Source organism: Copadichromis virginalis, linkage group LG3, assembly GCF_057382275.1.
Source record: "Copadichromis virginalis isolate Kocher_CV1m ecotype Utaka linkage group LG3, C_Virginalis_male_GT1.1, whole genome shotgun sequence".
Lineage (NCBI taxonomy): Eukaryota > Metazoa > Chordata > Actinopteri > Cichliformes > Cichlidae > Copadichromis > Copadichromis virginalis.
The window spans coordinates 5,050,567-5,067,946 of record NC_140620.1 but is presented as its reverse complement, the minus strand read 5'-3'; positions in this window follow the sequence as shown (position 1 = coordinate 5,067,946).

Here is a 17,380-nt window from a genome sequence, read left to right as displayed (position 1 = left end):
GCTTGACTCAAGCAGGGGCCCTTGACTCCAGCAGGGGCCCTTGAGTAAAGCAGGGGCCCTTGACTCCAGCTGGGGCCCTTGACTCACGCAGGGGCCCTTGACTCCAGCAGGGGCCCTTGACTAAAGCAGGGGCCATTGACTCCAGCAGGGGCCCTTGACTCCAGCAGGGGCCCCATTACTCAAGCAGGGGCCCTTGACTCCAGCAGGGGCCCTTCACTCCAGCAGGGGCCCTTGACTCCAGCAGGGGCCCTTGACCCAAGCAGGGGCCCTTGACTCCCGGGACGCGTCACTGGAGGCGTCTCTATCAGTCTTAGTTTCACTGGATCTCAGTGCAGCATTTGACACAGTTGACCACAACATATTACTCAAACGACTGGAGAACTGGGCAGGTTTTTCAGGAACTGTACTAAACTCGTTAAAAAACATACTTGAAGACTCACCTGTTCTCAGCTGCATTTGAATAAAGCACCAAATCCACACTTTTAAGCTTAAATTTCAAAACTAACATTTTAACTACTGATTTTATCTATTTCTGATTTTATTTGTTTGCTTGTTTAAATCACTTTTAAATCATGCTTTTTATTTGTTTTTGTTTCTAATGTCTCTGTAAAGCACTTTGAATCACCTTGTTGTTGAATTGTCTGTGAAGGTTCTCAGTCATCCAGGTCATCGTAGTCAATGGAGCTTGCAAAGAAAAGCGTCTGGACTTCTTTAAGTTGCTTGAAGACGTTTCACTTCACAGCAGGGGCCCTTGACTCCAGCAGGGGCCCTTGACTCCAGCAGGGGCCCCATGACTCAAGCAGGGGCCATTGACTCCAACAGGGGCCCTTGACTCCAGGGATGCGTCATTTGAGGTGCAGGGACCCTTCACTCCATTAGGGGCCCTTCACTCCAGCAGGGGCCCTTGAGTCAAGCAGGGGCCCTTGACTCAAGCAGGGGCCATTGACTCCAGCAGGGGCCCTTGACTCCAGCAGGGGCCCCATGACTCCAGGTATGCGTCACTGGAGGCGCAGGGGCCCTTGACTCCAGCTGGGGCCCTTGACTCCAGCAGGGGCCCTTGACTCCAGCAGGGGCCCCATTACTCAAGCAGGGGCCCTTGACTCCAGCAGGGGCCCTTCACTCCAGCAGGGGCCCCATGACTCCAGGGATGCGTCACTGGAGGCGCAGGGGCCCTTGACTCCAGCAGGGGCCCTTGACTAAAGAAGGGGCCCTTGATTCAATCAGGGGCCCTTGACTCCAGCAGGGGCCCATGACTCCAGGGATGCTTCACTGGAGGCGCAGGGGCCTTTGACTCCAGCAGGGGCCCTTGACTCCAGGAACGCTTCACTTGAGGAGCAGAGGCCCTTGACTCCAGCAGGGGCCCTTGACTCCAGGGACGCGTCACTGGAGGCGCAGGGGCCCTTGACTCCAGCAGGGGCCCTTGACTCAAGCAGGGGCCCTTGACTCAAGCAGGGGCCCTTGACTCCAGCAGGGGCCCTTTACTCCAGGGACGCGTCATTGGAGGCGCAGGGCCCCTTGACTCAAGCAGGGGCCCTTGACTCCAGCAGGGGCCCATGACTCGAGGGACGCGTCACTGGAGGCGCAGGGGCCCTTGACTCACGCAGGGGCCCTTGACTCCAGCAGGGGCCCTTGACTCCAGCAGGGGCCCTTGACTAAAGAAGGGGCCCTTGACTAAAGAAGGGGCCCTTGACTCAAGCAGGGGCCCTTAACTCCAGCAGGGGCCCTTGACTCCAGCAGGGGCCCTTGACTAAAGAAGGGGCCCTTGACTAAAGAAGGGGCCCTTTACTCAAGCAGGGGCCCTTAACTCCAGCAGGGGCGCTTGGCTCAAGGAGGGGCCCTTGACTCCAGCAGGGGCCATTGAGTAAAGCAGGGGCCCTTGACTCCAGCCGGGGCCCTTGACTCACGCAGGGGCCCTTGACTCCAGCAGGGGCCCTTGACTAAAGCAGGGGCCATTGACTCCAGCAGGGGCCCTTGACTCCAGCAGGGGCCCCATTACTCAAGCAGGGGCCCTTGACTCCAGCAGGGGCCCTTCACTCCAGCAGGGGCCCCATGACTCCAGGGATGCGTCACTGGAGGCGCAGGGGCCCTTGACTCCAGCAGGGGCCCTTGACCAAAGCAGGGGCCCTTGACTCCCGGGACGCGTCACTGGAGGCGTCTCTATCAGTCTTAGTTTCACTGGATCTCAGTGCAGCATTTGACACAGTTGACCACAACATATTACTCAAACGACTGGAGAACTGGGCAGGTTTTTCAGGAACTGTACTAAACTCGTTAAAAAACATACTTGAAGACTCACCTGTTCTCAGCTGCATTTGAATAAAGCACCAAATCCACACTTTTAAGCTTAAATTTCAAAACTAACATTTTAACTACTGATTTTATCAATTTATGATTTTATTTGTTTTGATTTTATATACTGTTTTTGTTTGTTTGTTTTTTTGCTTGTTAATTAGTTAGTTACTTTGTTTGCTTGTTTAAATCAATTTTAAATCATGCTTTTTATTTGTTTTTGTTTCTAATGTCTCTGTAAAGCACTTTGAATCACCTAGTTGTTGAATTGTCTGTGAAGGTTCTCAGTCATCCAGGTCATCGTAGTCAATGGAGCTTGCAAAGAAAAGCGTCTGGACTTCTTTAAGTTGCTTGAAGACGTTTCACTTCACAGCAGGGGCCCTTGACTCCAGGGACAGGTCACTGTAGGCGCAGGGGCCCTTGACTCCAGCAGGGGCCCTTGACAAAAGCAGGGGCCCTTGACAAAAGCAGGGGCCCTTGACTCCAGTAAGGGCCCTTGAATCAAGCAGGGGCCCTTGACTCCAGCAGGTGCCCATGACTCCAGGGATGCGTCACTGGAGGCGCAGGGGCCCTTGACTCCAGAAGGGGCCCTTGACTAAAGAAGGGGCCCTTGATTCAATCAGGGGCCCTTGACTCCAGCAGGGGCCCATGACTCCAGGGATGCGTCACTGGAGGCGCAGGGGCCTTTGACTCCAGCAGGGGCCCTTGACTCCAGGAACGCTTCACTTGAGGCGCAGGGGCCCTTGACTCCAGCAGGGGCCCTTGACTCCAGGGACGCGTCACTGGAGGCGCAGGGGCCCTTGACTCCAGCAGGGGCCCTTGACTCAAGCAGGGGCCCTTGACTCAAGCAGGGGCTCTTGACTCCAGCAGGGGCCCTTTACTCCAGGGACGCGTCATTGGAGGCACAGGGCCCCATGACTCAAGCAGGGGCCCTTGACTCCAGCAGGGGCCCATGACTCGAGGGACGCGTCACTAGAGGCGCAGGGGCCCTTGACTCCAGCAGGGGCCCTTGACTCCAGGGACGCGTCACTGGAGGCGCAGGGGCCCTTGACTCCAGCAGGGGCTCTTGACTCAAGTTGGTGCCCATGACTCCAGGTATGCGTCACTGGAGGCGCAGGGGCCCTTGACTCAAGCAGGGGCCCTTGACTCCAGCAGGGGCCCTTGACTAAAGAAGGGGCCCTTGACTAAAGAAGGGGCCCTTGACTCAAGCAGGGGCCCTTAACTCCAGCAGGGGTGCTTGACTCAAGCAGGGCCCCATGACTCAAGCAGGGGCCCTTGACTCCAGCAGGGGCCCTTCACTCCAGCAGGGGCCCCATGACTCCAGGGATGTGTCACTGGAGGCGCAGGGGCCCTTGACTCCAGCAGGGGCCCTTGACTAAAGAAGGGGCCCTTGATTCAATCAGGCGCCCTTGACTTCAGCAGGGGCCCATGACTCCAGGGATGCATCACTGGAGGCGCAGGGGCCTTTGACTCCGGCAGGGGCCCTTGACTCCAGGAACGCTTCACTTGAGGCGCAGGGGCCCTTGACTCCAGCAGGTGCCCATGACTCCAGGGATGCGTCACTGGAGGCGCAGGGGCCCTTGACTCCATCAGGGGCCCTTGACTCCAGCAGGGGCCCCATGACTCAGCCAGGGGCCCTTGACTCCAGCAGGGGCCCTTGACTCCAGGGACGCGTCATTTGAGGTGCAGGGGCCCTTCACTCCAGCAGGGGCCCTTGAGTAAAGCAGGGGCCCTTGACCCAAGCAGTGTCCCTTGACCCAAGCAGGGGCCCTTGACTCCAGGGATGCGTCACTGGAGGCGCAGGGGCCCTTGACTCCAGCAGGGGCCCTTGAGTAAAGCAGGGGCCCTTGACTCCAGCAGGGGCGCTTGACTCCAGGGACTCGTCACTGGAGGCGCAGGGGCCCTTGACTCCAGCAGGGGCCCTTGACTCAAGCAGGGGCCCTTGACTCCAGCAGGGGCCCTTGACTAAAGAAGGGGCCCTTGACTCAAGCAGGGGCCCTTGACTCCAGGGACGCATCACTGGAGGCGCCGGGGCCCTTGACTACATCAGGGGCCCTTGACTCCAGCAGGGGCCCTTGACTCCAGCAGGGGGCCTTGACTCCAGGGACGCGTCATTGGAGGCGTCTCTATCAGTCTTAGTTTCAATGGATCTCAGTGCAGCATTTGACACAGTTGACCACAACATATTACTCAAACGACTGGAGAACTGGGCAGGTTTTTCAGGAACTGTACTATACTCGTTAAAAAACATACTTGAAGACTCACCTGTTCTCAGCTGCATTTGAATAAAGCACCAAATCCACACTTTTAAGCTTAAATTTCAAAACTAACATTTTAACTACTGATTTAATCTATTTCTGATTTTATTTGTTTGCTTGTTTAAATCAATTTTAAATCATGCTTTTTATTTGTTTTTGTTTCTAATGTCTCTGTAAAGCACTTTGAATCACCTTGTTGTTGAATTGTCTGTGAAGGTTCTCAGTCATCCAGGTCATCGTAGTCAATGGAGCTTGCAAAGAAAAGCGTCTGGACTTCTTTAAGTTGCTTGAAGACGTTTCACTTCACAGCAGGGGCCCTTGACTCCAGCAGGGGCCCTTGACTCCAGCAGGGGCCCTTGACCAAAGCAGGGGCCCTTGACTCCCGGGACGCGTCACTGGAGGCGTCTCTATCAGTCTTAGTTTCACTGGATCTCAGTGCAGCATTTGACACAGTTGACCACAACATATTACTCAAACGACTGGAGAACTGGGCAGATTTTTCAGGAACTGTACTAAACTCGTTAAAAAACATACTTGAAGACTCACCTGTTCTCAGCTGCATTTGAATAAAGCACCAAATCCACACTTTTAAGCTTAAATTTCAAAACTAACATTTTAACTACTGATTTTATCTATTTCTGATTTTATTTGTTTTGATTTTATATACTGTTTTTGTTTGTTTGTTTTTTTGCTTGTTAATTAGTTAGTTACTTTGTTTGCTTGTTTAAATCAATTTTAAATCATGCTTTTTATTTGTTTTTGTTTCTAATGTCTCTGTAAAGCACTTTGAATCACCTTGTTGTTGAATTGTCTGTGAAGTTTCTCAGTCATCCAGGTCCTCGTAGTCAATGGAGCTTGCAAAGAAAAGCGTCTGGACTTCTTTAAGTTGCTTGAAGACGTTTCACTTCACAGCAGGGGCCCTTGACTCCAGGGACAGGTCACTGTAGGCGCAGGGGCCCTTGACTCCAGCAGGGGCCCTTGACAAAAGCAGGGGCCCTTGACAAAAGCAGGGGCCCTTGACTCCAGTAAGGGCCCTTGAATCAAGCAGGGGCCCTTGACTCCAGCAGGTGCCCATGACTCCAGGGATGCGTCACTGGAGGCGCAGGGGCCCTTGACTCCAGCAGGGGCCCTTGACTAAAGAAGGGGCCCTTGATTCAATCAGGGGCCCTTGACTCCAGCAGGGGCCCATGACTCCAGGGATGCGTCACTGGAGGCGCAGGGGCCTTTGACTCCAGCAGGGGCCCTTGACTCCAGGAACGTTTCACTTGAGGCGCAGGGGCCCTTGACTCCAGCAGGGGCCCTTGACTCCAGGGACGCGTCACTGGAGGCGCAGGGGCCCTTGACTCCAGCAGGGGCCCTTGACTCCAGCAGGGGCCCATGACTCGAGGGACACGTCACTAGAGGCGCAGGGGCCCTTGACTCCAGCAGGGGCCCTTGACTCCAGGGACGCGTCACTGGAGGCGCAGGGGCCCTTGACTCCAGCAGGGGCTCTTGACTCAAGTTGGTGCCCATGACTCCAGGTATGCGTCACTGGAGGCGCAGGGGCCCTTGACTCACGCAGGGGCCCTTGACTCCAGCAGGGGCCCTTGACTCCAGCAGGGGCCCTTGACTAAAGAAGGGGCCCTTGACTAAAGAAGGGGCCCTTGACTCAAGCAGGGGCCCTTAACTCCAGCAGGGGTGCTTGACTCAAGCAGGGGCCCTTGACTCCAGCAGGGGCCCTTGACTCAAGCAGGGGCCCTTGACTCCAGCCGGGGCCCTTGACTCACGCAGGGGCCCTTGACTCCAGCAGGGGCCCTTGACTAAAGCAGGGGCCCCATGACTCAAGCAGGGGCCCTTGACTCCAGCAGGGGCCCTTGACTCCAGCAGGGGCCCCATGACTCCAGGGATGCGTCACTGGAGGCGCAGGGGCCCTTGACTCCAGCAGGGGCCCTTGACTCCAGGGATGCGTCACTGGAGGCGCAGGGGCCTTTGACTCCAGCAGGGGCCCTTGACTCCAGGAACGCTTCACTTGAGGCGCAGGGGCCCTTGACTCCAGCAGGTGCCCATGACTCCAGGGATGCGTCACTGGAGGCGCAGGGGCCTTTGACTCCAGCAGGGGCCCTTGACTCCAGGAACGCTTCACTTGAGGCGCAGGGGCCCTTGACTCCAGCAGGTGCCCATGACTCCAGGGATGCGTCACTGGAGGCGCAGGGGCCCTTGACTCCATCAGGGGCCCTTGACTCCAGCAGGGGCCCCATGACTCAGCCAGGGGCCCTTGACTCCAGCAGGGGCCCTTGACTCCAGGGACGCGTCATTTGAGGTGCAGGGGCCCTTCACTCCAGCAGGGGCCCTTGAGTAAAGCAGGGGCCCTTGACCCAAGCAGTGTCCCTTGACCCAAGCAGGGGCCCTTGACTCCAGGGATGCGTCACTGGAGGCGCAGGGGCCCTTGACTCCAGCAGGGGCCCTTGAGTAAAGCAGGGGCCCTTGACTCCAGCAGGGGCGCTTGACTCCAGGGACTCGTCACTGGAGGCGCAGGGGCCCTTGACTCCAGCAGGGGCCCTTGACTCAAGCAGGGGCCCTTGACTCCAGCAGGGGCCCTTGACTAAAGAAGGGGCCCTTGACTCAAGCAGGGGCCCTTGACTCCAGGGAGGCATCACTGGAGGCGCCGGGGCCCTTGACTACATCAGGGGCCCTTGACTCCAGCAGGGGCCCTTGACTCCAGCAGGGGGCCTTGACTCCAGGGACGCGTCATTGGAGGCGTCTCTATCAGTCTTAGTTTCAATGGATCTCAGTGCAGCATTTGACACAGTTGACCACAACATATTACTCAAACGACTGGAGAACTGGGCAGGTTTTTCAGGAACTGTACTATACTCGTTAAAAAACATACTTGAAGACTCACCTGTTCTCAGCTGCATTTGAATAAAGCACCAAATCCACACTTTTAAGCTTAAATTTCAAAACTAACATTTTAACTACTGATTTAATCTATTTCTGATTTTATTTGTTTGCTTGTTTAAATCAATTTTAAATCATGCTTTTTATTTGTTTTTGTTTCTAATGTCTCTGTAAAGCACTTTGAATCACCTTGTTGTTGAATTGTCTGTGAAGTTTCTCAGTCATCCAGGTCCTCGTAGTCAATGGAGCTTGCAAAGAAAAGCGTCTGGACTTCTTTAAGTTGCTTGAAGACGTTTCACTTCACAGCAGGGGCCCTTGACTCCATCAGGGGCCCTTGACTCCAGCAGGGGCCCTTGAGTCCAGGGACGCGTCATTGGAGGCGTCTCTATCAGTCTTAGTTTCACTGGATCTCAGTGCAGCATTTGACACAGTTGACCACAACATATTACTCAAACGACTGGAGAACTGGGCAGGTTTTTCAGGAACTGTACTATACTCGTTAAAAAACATACTTGAAGACTCACCTGTTCTCAGCTGCATTTGAATAAAGCACCAAATCCACACTTTTAAGCTTAAATTTCAAAACTAACATTTTAACTACTGATTTTATCTATTTATGATTTTATTTGTTTGCTTGTTTAAATCACTTTTAAATCATGCTTTTTTATTTGTTTTTGTTTCTAATGTCTCTGTAAAGCACTTTGAATCACCTTGTTGTTGAATTGTCTGTGAAGGTTCTCAGTCATCCAGGTCATCGTAGTCAATGGAGCTTGCAAAGAAAAGCGTCTGGACTTCTTTAAGTTGCTTGAAGACGTTTCACTTCACAGCAGGGGCCCTTGACTCCAGGGACAGGTCACTGTAGGCGCAGGGGCCCTTGACTCCAGCAGGGGCCCTTGACTCCAGCAGGGGCCCTTGACAAAAGCAGGGGCCCTTGACTAAAGCAGGGGCCCTTGACTCCAGTAAGGGCCCTTAACTAAAGCAGGGGCCCTTGACTCCAGCAGGTGCCCATGACTCCAGGGATGCGTCATTGGAGGCGCAGGGGCCCTTGACTCAAGCAGGGGCCATTGACTCCAGCAGGGGCCCTTGACCCCAGGGACGCGTCATTTGAGGCGCAGGGGCCCTTGACTGCAGCAGGGGCCCTTGACTCAAGCAGGGGCCATTGACTCCAGCAGGGGCCCTTTACTCCAGGGACGCGTCATTGGAGGCGCAGGGCCCCTTGACTCAAGCAGGGGCCCTTGACTCCAGCAGGGGCCCATGACTCGAGGGACACGTCACTGGAGGCGCAGGGGCCCTTGACTCCAGCAGGGGCCCTTGACTCCAGGGACGCGTCACTGGAGGCGCAGGGGCCCTTGACTCACGCAGGGGCCCTTGACTCCAGGGACGCGTCACTGGAGGCGCAGGGGCCCTTGACTCCAGCAGGGGCTCTTGACTCAAGTTGGTGCCCATGACTCCAGGTATGCGTCACTGGAGGCGCAGGGGCCCTTGACTCACGCAGGGGCCCTTGACTCCAGCAGGGGCCCTTGACTCCAGTAAGGGCCCTTAACTAAAGCAGGGGCCCTTGACTCCAGCAGGTGCCCATGACTCCAGGGATGCGTCATTGGAGGCGCAGGGGCCCTTGACTCAAGCAGGGGCCATTGACTCCAGCAGGGGCCCTTGACCCCAGGGACGCGTCATTTGAGGCGCAGGGGCCCTTGACTCCAGCAGGGGCCCTTGACTCAAGCAGGGGCCATTGACTCCAGCAGGGGCCCTTGACTCCAGCAGGGGCCCCATGACTCCAGGGATGCGTCACTGGAGGCGCAGGGCCCCTTGACTCCAGCAGGGGCCCTTGACTAAAGAAGGGGCCCTTGATTCAATCAGGGGCCCTTGACTCCAGCAGGGGCCCATGACTCCAGGGATGCGTCACTGGAGGCGCAGGGGCCTTTGACTCCAGCAGGGGCCCTTGACTCCAGGAACGCTTCACTTGAGGCACAGGGGCCCTTGACTCAAGCAGGGGCCCTTGACTCCAGCAGGGGCCCTTGACTCCAGGGACGCGTCATTGGAGGCGCAGGGCCCCTTGACTCAAGCAGGGGCCCTTGACTCCAGCAGGGGCCCATGACTCGAGGGACGCGTCACTGGAGGCGCAGGGGCCCTTGACTCCAGCAGGGGCCCTTGACTCCAGGGACGCGTCACTGGAGGCGCAGGGGCCCTTGACTCCAGCAGGGGCTCTTGACTCAAGTTGGTGCCCATGACTCCAGGTATGCGTCACTGGAGGCGCAGGGGCCCTTGACTCACGCAGGGGCCCTTGACTCCAGCAGGGGCGCTTGACTCAAGCAGGGGCCCTTGACTCCAGCAGGGGCCCTTGAGTAAAGCAGGGGCCCTTGACTCCAGCAGGGGCCCTTGAGTAAAGCAGGGGCCCTTGACTCCAGCCGGGGCCCTTGACTCACGCAGGGGCCCTTGACTCCAGCAGGGGCCCTTGACTAAAGCAGGGGCCATTGACTCCAGCAGGGGCCCTTGACTCCAGCAGGGGCCCCATTACTCAAGCAGGGGCCCTTGACTCCAGCAGGGGCCCTTCACTCCAGCAGGGGCCCCATGACTCCAGGGATGCGTCACTGGAGGCGCAGGGGCCCTTGACTCCAGCAGGGGCCCTTGACCAAAGCAGGGGCCCTTGACTCCCGGGACGCGTCACTGGAGGCGTCTCTATCAGTCTTAGTTTCACTGGATCTCAGTGCAGCATTTGACACAGTTGACCACAACATATTACTCAAACGACTGGAGAACTGGGCAGGTTTTTCAGGAACTGTACTAAACTCGTTAAAAAACATACTTGAAGACTCACCTGTTCTCAGCTGCATTTGAATAAAGCACCAAATCCACACTTTTAAGCTTAAATTTCAAAACTAACATTTTAACTACTGATTTTATCTATTTATGATTTTATTTGTTTTGATTTTATATACTGTTTTTGTTTGTTTGTTTTTTTGCTTGTTAATTAGTTAGTTACTTTGTTTGCTTGTTTAAATCAATTTTAAATCATGCTTTTTATTTGTTTTTGTTTCTAATGTCTCTGTAAAGCACTTTGAATCACCTTGTTGTTGAATTGTCTGTGAAGGTTCTCAGTCATCCAGGTCATCGTAGTCAATGGAGCTTGCAAAGAAAAGCGTCTGGACTTCTTTAAGTTGCTTGAAGACGTTTCACTTCACAGCAGGGGCCCTTGACTCCATCAGGGGCCCTTGACTCCAGCAGGGGCCCCATGACTCAAGCAGGGGCCCTTGACTCCAGCAGGGGCCCTTGACTAAAGAAGGGGCCCTTGACTCAAGCAGGGGCCCTTGACTCCAGGGACGCATCACTGGAGGCGCCTGGGCCCTTGACTCCAGCAGGGGCCCTTGACCCATGCAGGGGCCCTTGACCCAAGCAGGGGCCCTTGACTCCCGGGACGCGTCACTGGAGGCACAGGGGCCCTTGACTCCAGCAGGGGCCCTTGAATCCAGGGACGCGTCATTGGAGGCGTCTCTATCAGTCTTAGTTTCACTGGATCTCAGTGCAGCATTTGACACAGTTGACCACAACATATTACTCAAACGACTGGAGAACTGGGCAGGTTTTTCAGGAACTGTACTATACTCGTTAAAAAACATACTTGAAGACTCACCTGTTCTCAGCTGCATTTGAATAAAGCACCAAATCCACACTTTTAAGCTTAAATTTCAAAACTAACATTTTAACTACTGATTTTATCTATTTATGATTTTATTTGTTTGCTTGTTTAAATCACTTTTAAATCATGCTTTTTATTTGTTTTTGTTTCTAATGTCTCTGTAAAGCACTTTGAATCACCTTGTTGTTGAATTGTCTGTGAAGGTTCTCAGTCATCCAGGTCATCGTAGTCAATGGAGCTTGCAAAGAAAAGCGTCTGGACTTCTTTAAGTTGCTTGAAGACGTTTCACTTCACAGCAGGGGCCCTTGACTCCAGAAGGGGCCCTTGACTCCAGCAGGGGCCCCATGACTCAAGCAGGGGCCCTTGACTCCAGCAGGTGCCCATGACTCCAGGGATGCGTCATTGGAGGCGCAGGGGCCCTTGACTCAAGCAGGGGCCATTGACTCCAGCAGGGGCCCTTGACCCCAGGGACGCGTCATTTGAGGCGCAGGGGCCCTTGACTCCAGCAGGGGCCCTTGACCCCAGGGACGCGTCATTTGAGGCGCAGGGGCCCTTGACTCCAGCAGGGGCCCTTGACTCAAGCAGGGGCCATTGACTCCAGCAGGGGCCCTTTACTCCAGGGACGCGTCATTGGAGGCGCAGGGCCCCTTGACTCAAGCAGGGGCCCTTGACTCCAGCAGGGGCCCATGACTCTAGGGACACGTCACTGGAGGCGCAGGGGCCCTTGACTCCAGCAGGGGCCCTTGACTCCAGGGACGCGTCACTGGAGGCGCAGGGGCCCTTGACTCACGCAGGGGCCCTTGACTCAAGCAGGGTCTCTTGACTCAAGTTGGTGCCCATGACTCCAGGTATGCGTCACTGGAGGCGCAGGGGCCCTTGACTCACGCAGGGGCCCTTGACTCAAGCAGGGGCCATTGACTCCAGCAGGGGCCATTGACTCCAAAAGGGGCCCTTGACTCCAGCAGGGGCCCCATTACTCAAGCAGGGGCCCTTGACTCCAGCAGGGGCCCTTGACTCCAGCAGGTGCCCATGACTCCAGGGATGCGTCATTGGAGGCGCAGGGACCCTTGACTCAAGCAGGGGCCATTGACTCCAGCAGGGGCCCTTGACGCCAGGGACGCGTCATTTGAGGCGCAGGGGCCCTTGACTCCAGCAGGGGCCCTTGACTCAAGCAGGGGCCATTGACTAAAGAAGGGGCCCTTGACTCAAGCAGGGGCCCTTGACTCCAGGGACGCATCACTGGAGGCGCCGGGGCCCTTGACTACATCAGGGGCCCTTGACCCATGCAGGGGCCCTTGACCCAAGCAGGGGCCCTTGACTCCAGCAGGGGCCCTTGACTCCAGCAGGGGCCCATGACTCGAGGGACGCGTCACTGGAGGCGCAGGGGCCCTTGACTCCAGCAGGGGCCCTTGACTCCAGCAGGGGCCCTTGACTCCAGGGACCCGTCATTGGAGGCGTCTCTATCAGTCTTAGTTTCAATGGATCTCAGTGCAGCATTTGACACAGTTGACCACAACATATTACTCAAACGACTGGAGAACTGGGCAGGTTTTTCAGGAACTGTACTATACTCGTTAAAAAACATACTTGAAGACTCACCTGTTCTCAGCTGCATTTGAATAAAGCACCAAATCCACACTTTTAAGCTTAAATTTCAAAACTAACATTTTAACTACTGATTTTATCTATTTCTGATTTTATTTGTTTTGATTTTATATACTGTTTTTGTTTGTTTGTTTTTTTGCTTGTTAATTAGTTAGTTACTTTGTTTGCTTGTTTAAATCAATTTTAAATCATGCTTTTTATTTGTTTTTGTTTCTAATGTCTCTATAAAGCACTTTGAATCACCTTGTTGTTGAATTGTCTGTGAAGGTTCTCATTCATCCAGGTCATCGTAGTCAATGGAGCTTGCAAAGAAAAGCGTCTGGACTTCTTTAAGTTGCTTGAAGATGTTTCACTTCACAGCAGGGGCCCTTGACTCCAGGGACAGGTCACTGTAGGTGCAGGGGCCCTTGACTCCAGTAAGGGCCCTTGAATCAAGCAGGGCCCCTTGAGTCCAGCAGGTGCCCATGACTCCAGGGATGCGTCACTGGAGGCGCAGGGGCCCTTGACTCCATCAGGGGCCCTTGACTCCAGCAGGGGCCCCATGACTCAACCAGGGGCCCTTGACTCCAGCAGGGGACCATGACTCCAGGGATGCGTCACTGGAGGCGCAGGGGCCCTTGACTCCAGCAGGGGCCCTTGAGTAAAGCAGGGGCCCTTGACCCAAGCAGTGTCCCTTGACTCCAGCAGGGGCCCTTGACTCCAGCAGGGGCCCTTGACTCCAGGGATGCGTCACTGGAGGCGCAGGGGCCTTTGACTCCAGCAGGGGCCCTTGACTCCAGGGACGCGTCACTGGAGGCGCAGGGGACCTTGACTCCAGCAGGGGCCCTGGACTCCAGCTGGGGCCCTTTACTAAAGAAGGGGCCCTTGACTAAAGAAGGGGCCCTTGACTCAAGCAGGGGCCCTTGACTCACGCAGGGGCCCTTGACTCCAGCAGGGGCCCTTGACTCCAGCAGGGCCCCTTGACTAAAGAAGGGGCCCTTGACTAAAGAATTGGCCCTTGACTCCAGCAGGGGCCCTTAACTCCAGCAGGGGCCCTTGACTCAAGCAGGGGCCCTTGACTCCAGCAGGGGCCCTTGACTCCAGCAGGGGCCCATGACTCGAGGGACGCGTCACTGGAGGCGCAGGGGCCCTTGACTTCAGCAGGGGCCCTTGACTCCAGGGACGCGTCACTGGAGGCGCAGGGGCCCTTGACTCCAGCAGGGGCTCTTGACTCAAGTTGGTGCCCATGACTCCAGGTATGCGTCACTGGAGGCGCAGGGGCCCTTGACTCACGCAGGGGCCCTTGACTCCAGCAGGGGCCCTTGACTAAAGAAGGGGCCCTTGACTCAAGCAGGGGCCCTTAACTCCAGCAGGGGCACTTGACTCAAGCAGGGGCCCTTGACTCCAGCAGGGGCCCTTGACTAAAGAAGGGGCCCTTGACTCAAGCAGGGGCCCTTAACTCCAGCAGGGGCCCTTGACTAAAGCAGGGGCCATTGACTCCAGCAGGGGCCCTTGACTCCAGCAGGGGCCCTATGACTCAAGCAGGGGCCCTTGACTCCAGCAGGGGCCCTTCACTCCAGCAGGGGCCCCATGACTCCAGGGATGCGTCACTGGAGGCGCAGGGGCCCTTGACTCCAGCAGGGGCCCTTGACCCAAGCAGGGGCCCTTGACTCCCGGGACGCGTCACTGGAGGCGTCTCTATCAGTCTTAGTTTCACTGGATCTCAGTGCAGCATTTGACACAGTTGACCACAACATATTACTCAAACGACTGGAGAACTGGGCAGGTTTTTCAGGAACTGGACTAAACTCGTTAAAAAACACACTTGAAGACTCACCTGTTCTCAGCTGCATTTGAATAAAGCACCAAATCCACACTTTTAAGCTTAAATTTCAAAACTAACATTTTAACTACTGATTTTATCTATTTCTGATTTTATTTGTTTTGATTTTATATACTGTTTTTGTTTGTTTGTTTTTTTTGCTTGTTAATTAGTTAGTTACTTTGTTTGCTTGTTTAAATCAATTTTAAATCATGCTTTTTATTTGTTTTTGTTTCTAATGTCTCTGTAAAGCACTTTGAATCACCTTGTTGTTGAATTGTCTGTGAAGGTTCTCAGTCATCCAGGTCATCGTAGTCAATGGAGCTTGCAAAGAAAAGCGTCTGGACTTCTTTAAGTTGCTTGAAGACGTTTCACTTCACAGCAGGGGCCCTTGACTCCAGGGACAGGTCACTGTAGGCGCAGGGGCCCTTGACTCCAGCAGGGGCCCTTGACAAAAGCAGGGGCCCTTGACTCCAGTAAGGGCCCTTGAATCAAGCAGGGGCCCATGACTCCAGGGATGCGTCACTGGAGGCGCAGGGGCCCTTGACTCCATCAGGGGCCCTTGACTCCAGCAGGGGCCCCATGACTCAACCAGGAGCCCTTGACTCCAGCAGGGGCCCTTGACTCCAGGGACGCGTCATTTGAGGTGCAGGGGCCCTTCACTCCAGCAGGGGCCCTTCACTCCAGCAGGGGCCCTTGAGTAAAGCAGGGGCCCTTGACCCAAGCAGTGTCCCTTGACCCAAGCAGGGGCCCTTGACTCCAGGGATGCGTCACTGGAGGCGCAGGGGCCCTTGACTCCAGCAGGGGCCCTTGAGTAAAGCAGGGGCCCTTGACTCCAGGGATGCGTCACTGGAGGCGCAGGGGCCTTTGACTCCAGCAGGGGCCCTTGACTCCAGGGACGCGTCACTGGAGGCGCAGGGGACCTTGACTCCAGCAGGGGCCCTTGACTCCAGCTGGGGCCCTTGACTAAAGAAGGGGCCCTTGACTCACGCAGGGGCCCTTGACTCCAGCAGGGGCCCTTGACTCCAGCAGGGGCCCTTGACTAAAGAAGGGGCCCTTGACTCAAGCAGGGGCCCTTGACTCCAGGGACGCATCACTGGAGGCGCCGGGGCCCTTGACTACATCAGGAGCCCTTGACCCATGCAGGGGCCCTTGACCCAAGCAGGGGCCCTTGACTCCAGGGACGCGTCATTGGAGGCGTCTCTATCAGTCTTAGTTTCAATGGATCTCAGTGCAGCATTTGACACAGTTGACCACAACATATTACTCAAACGACTGGAGAACTGGGAAGGTTTTTCAGGAACTGTACTATACTCTCTAAAAAACATACTTGAAGACTCAACTGTTCTCAGCTGCATTTGAATAAAGCACCAAATCCACACTTTTAAGCTTAAATTTCAAAACTAACATTTTAACTACTGATTTTATCTATTTCTGATTTTATTTGTTTGCTTGTTTAAATCACTTTTAAATCATGCTTTTTATTTGTTTTTGTTTCTAATGTCTCTGTAAAGCACTTTGAATCACCTTGTTGTTGAATTGTGCTATACAAATAAACTTGCCTTGCCTTGACTCCAGCAGGGACCCTTTACTCCAGGAACGCGTCACTGGAGGCACAGGGGCCCTTGACTCCAGCAGGGGCCCTTGTCTAAAGCAGGGGCCCTTGACTCCAGCAGGGGCCCCATGACTCCAGGGATGCGTCACTGGAGGCGCAGGGGCCTTTGACTCCAGCAGGGGTCCTTGACTCCAGGGATGCGTCACTGGAGGCGCAGGGGCCCTTGACTCCAGCAGGGGCCCTTGACTCAAGCAGGGGCCCTTGACTCCAGCAGGGGCCCATGACTCCAGGGATGGGTCATTGGAGGCGCAGGGGCCCTTGACTCCAGCAGGGGCCCTTGACTCCAGCGGGGGCCCATGACTCCAGCAGCGGCCCTTGACTCCAGGGACGCATCACTGGAGGCGCAGGGGCCCTTCACTCCACCAGGGGCCCATGACTCCAGGGACGCGTCACTGGAGGCGCAGGGGCCCATGACTCCAGGGATGCGTCACTGGAGGTGCAGGGGCCCTTCACTCCACCAGGGGCCCTTCACTCCAGCAGGGGCCCATGACTCCAGGGATGGGTCATTGGAGGTGCAGGGGCCCTTGACTCCAGCAGGGGCCCTTGACTCCAGCAAGGGCCCTTGACTCCAGGGATGCGTCATTTGAGGCGCAGGGGCCCTTGACTCCAGCAGGGGACCTTGACCCCGGGGACGCGTCATTTGAGGCGCAGGGGCCCTTGACTCCAGCAGGGGCCCTTGACTAAAGCAGGGGCCCTTGACTCAAGCAGGGGCCCTTGACTCCAGCAGGGGCCCTTGACCCCAGGGACGCGTCATTTGAGGCGCAGGGGCCCTTGACTCCAGCAGGGGCCCTTGTCTAAAGCAGGGGCCCTTGACTCCAGCAGGGGCCCTTGACTCCAGCAGGGGCCCCATGACTCCAGGGATGCGTCACTGGAGGCGCAGGGGCCCTTGACTCCAGCAGGGGCCCTTGACTCCAGCAGGTTCCCTTGACTCCAGCAGGGGCCCTTGACTCGGGAAGGGGCCCTTGACTCCAGCAGGGGCCCATGACTCCAGGGATGCGTCACTGGAGGCGCAGGGGCCCTTTGCTCCAGCAGGGGCCCTTGACTAAAGAAGGGGCCCTTGACTCCAGCAGGGGCCCTAGACTCCAGCAGGGGCCCCATGACTCCAGGGATGCATCACTGGAGGCGCAGGGGCCCTTGACTCCAGCAGGGGCCCTTGACTCCAGCAGGGGCCCTTTACGCCAGGGATTTTCCATTGGAGGCGCAGGGGCCCTTGACTCCAGCAGGGGCCCTTGACTCCAGCAGGGGCCCTTAACTAAAGAAGGGGCCCTTGACTCAAGCAGGGGCCCTTGACTCCAGGGACG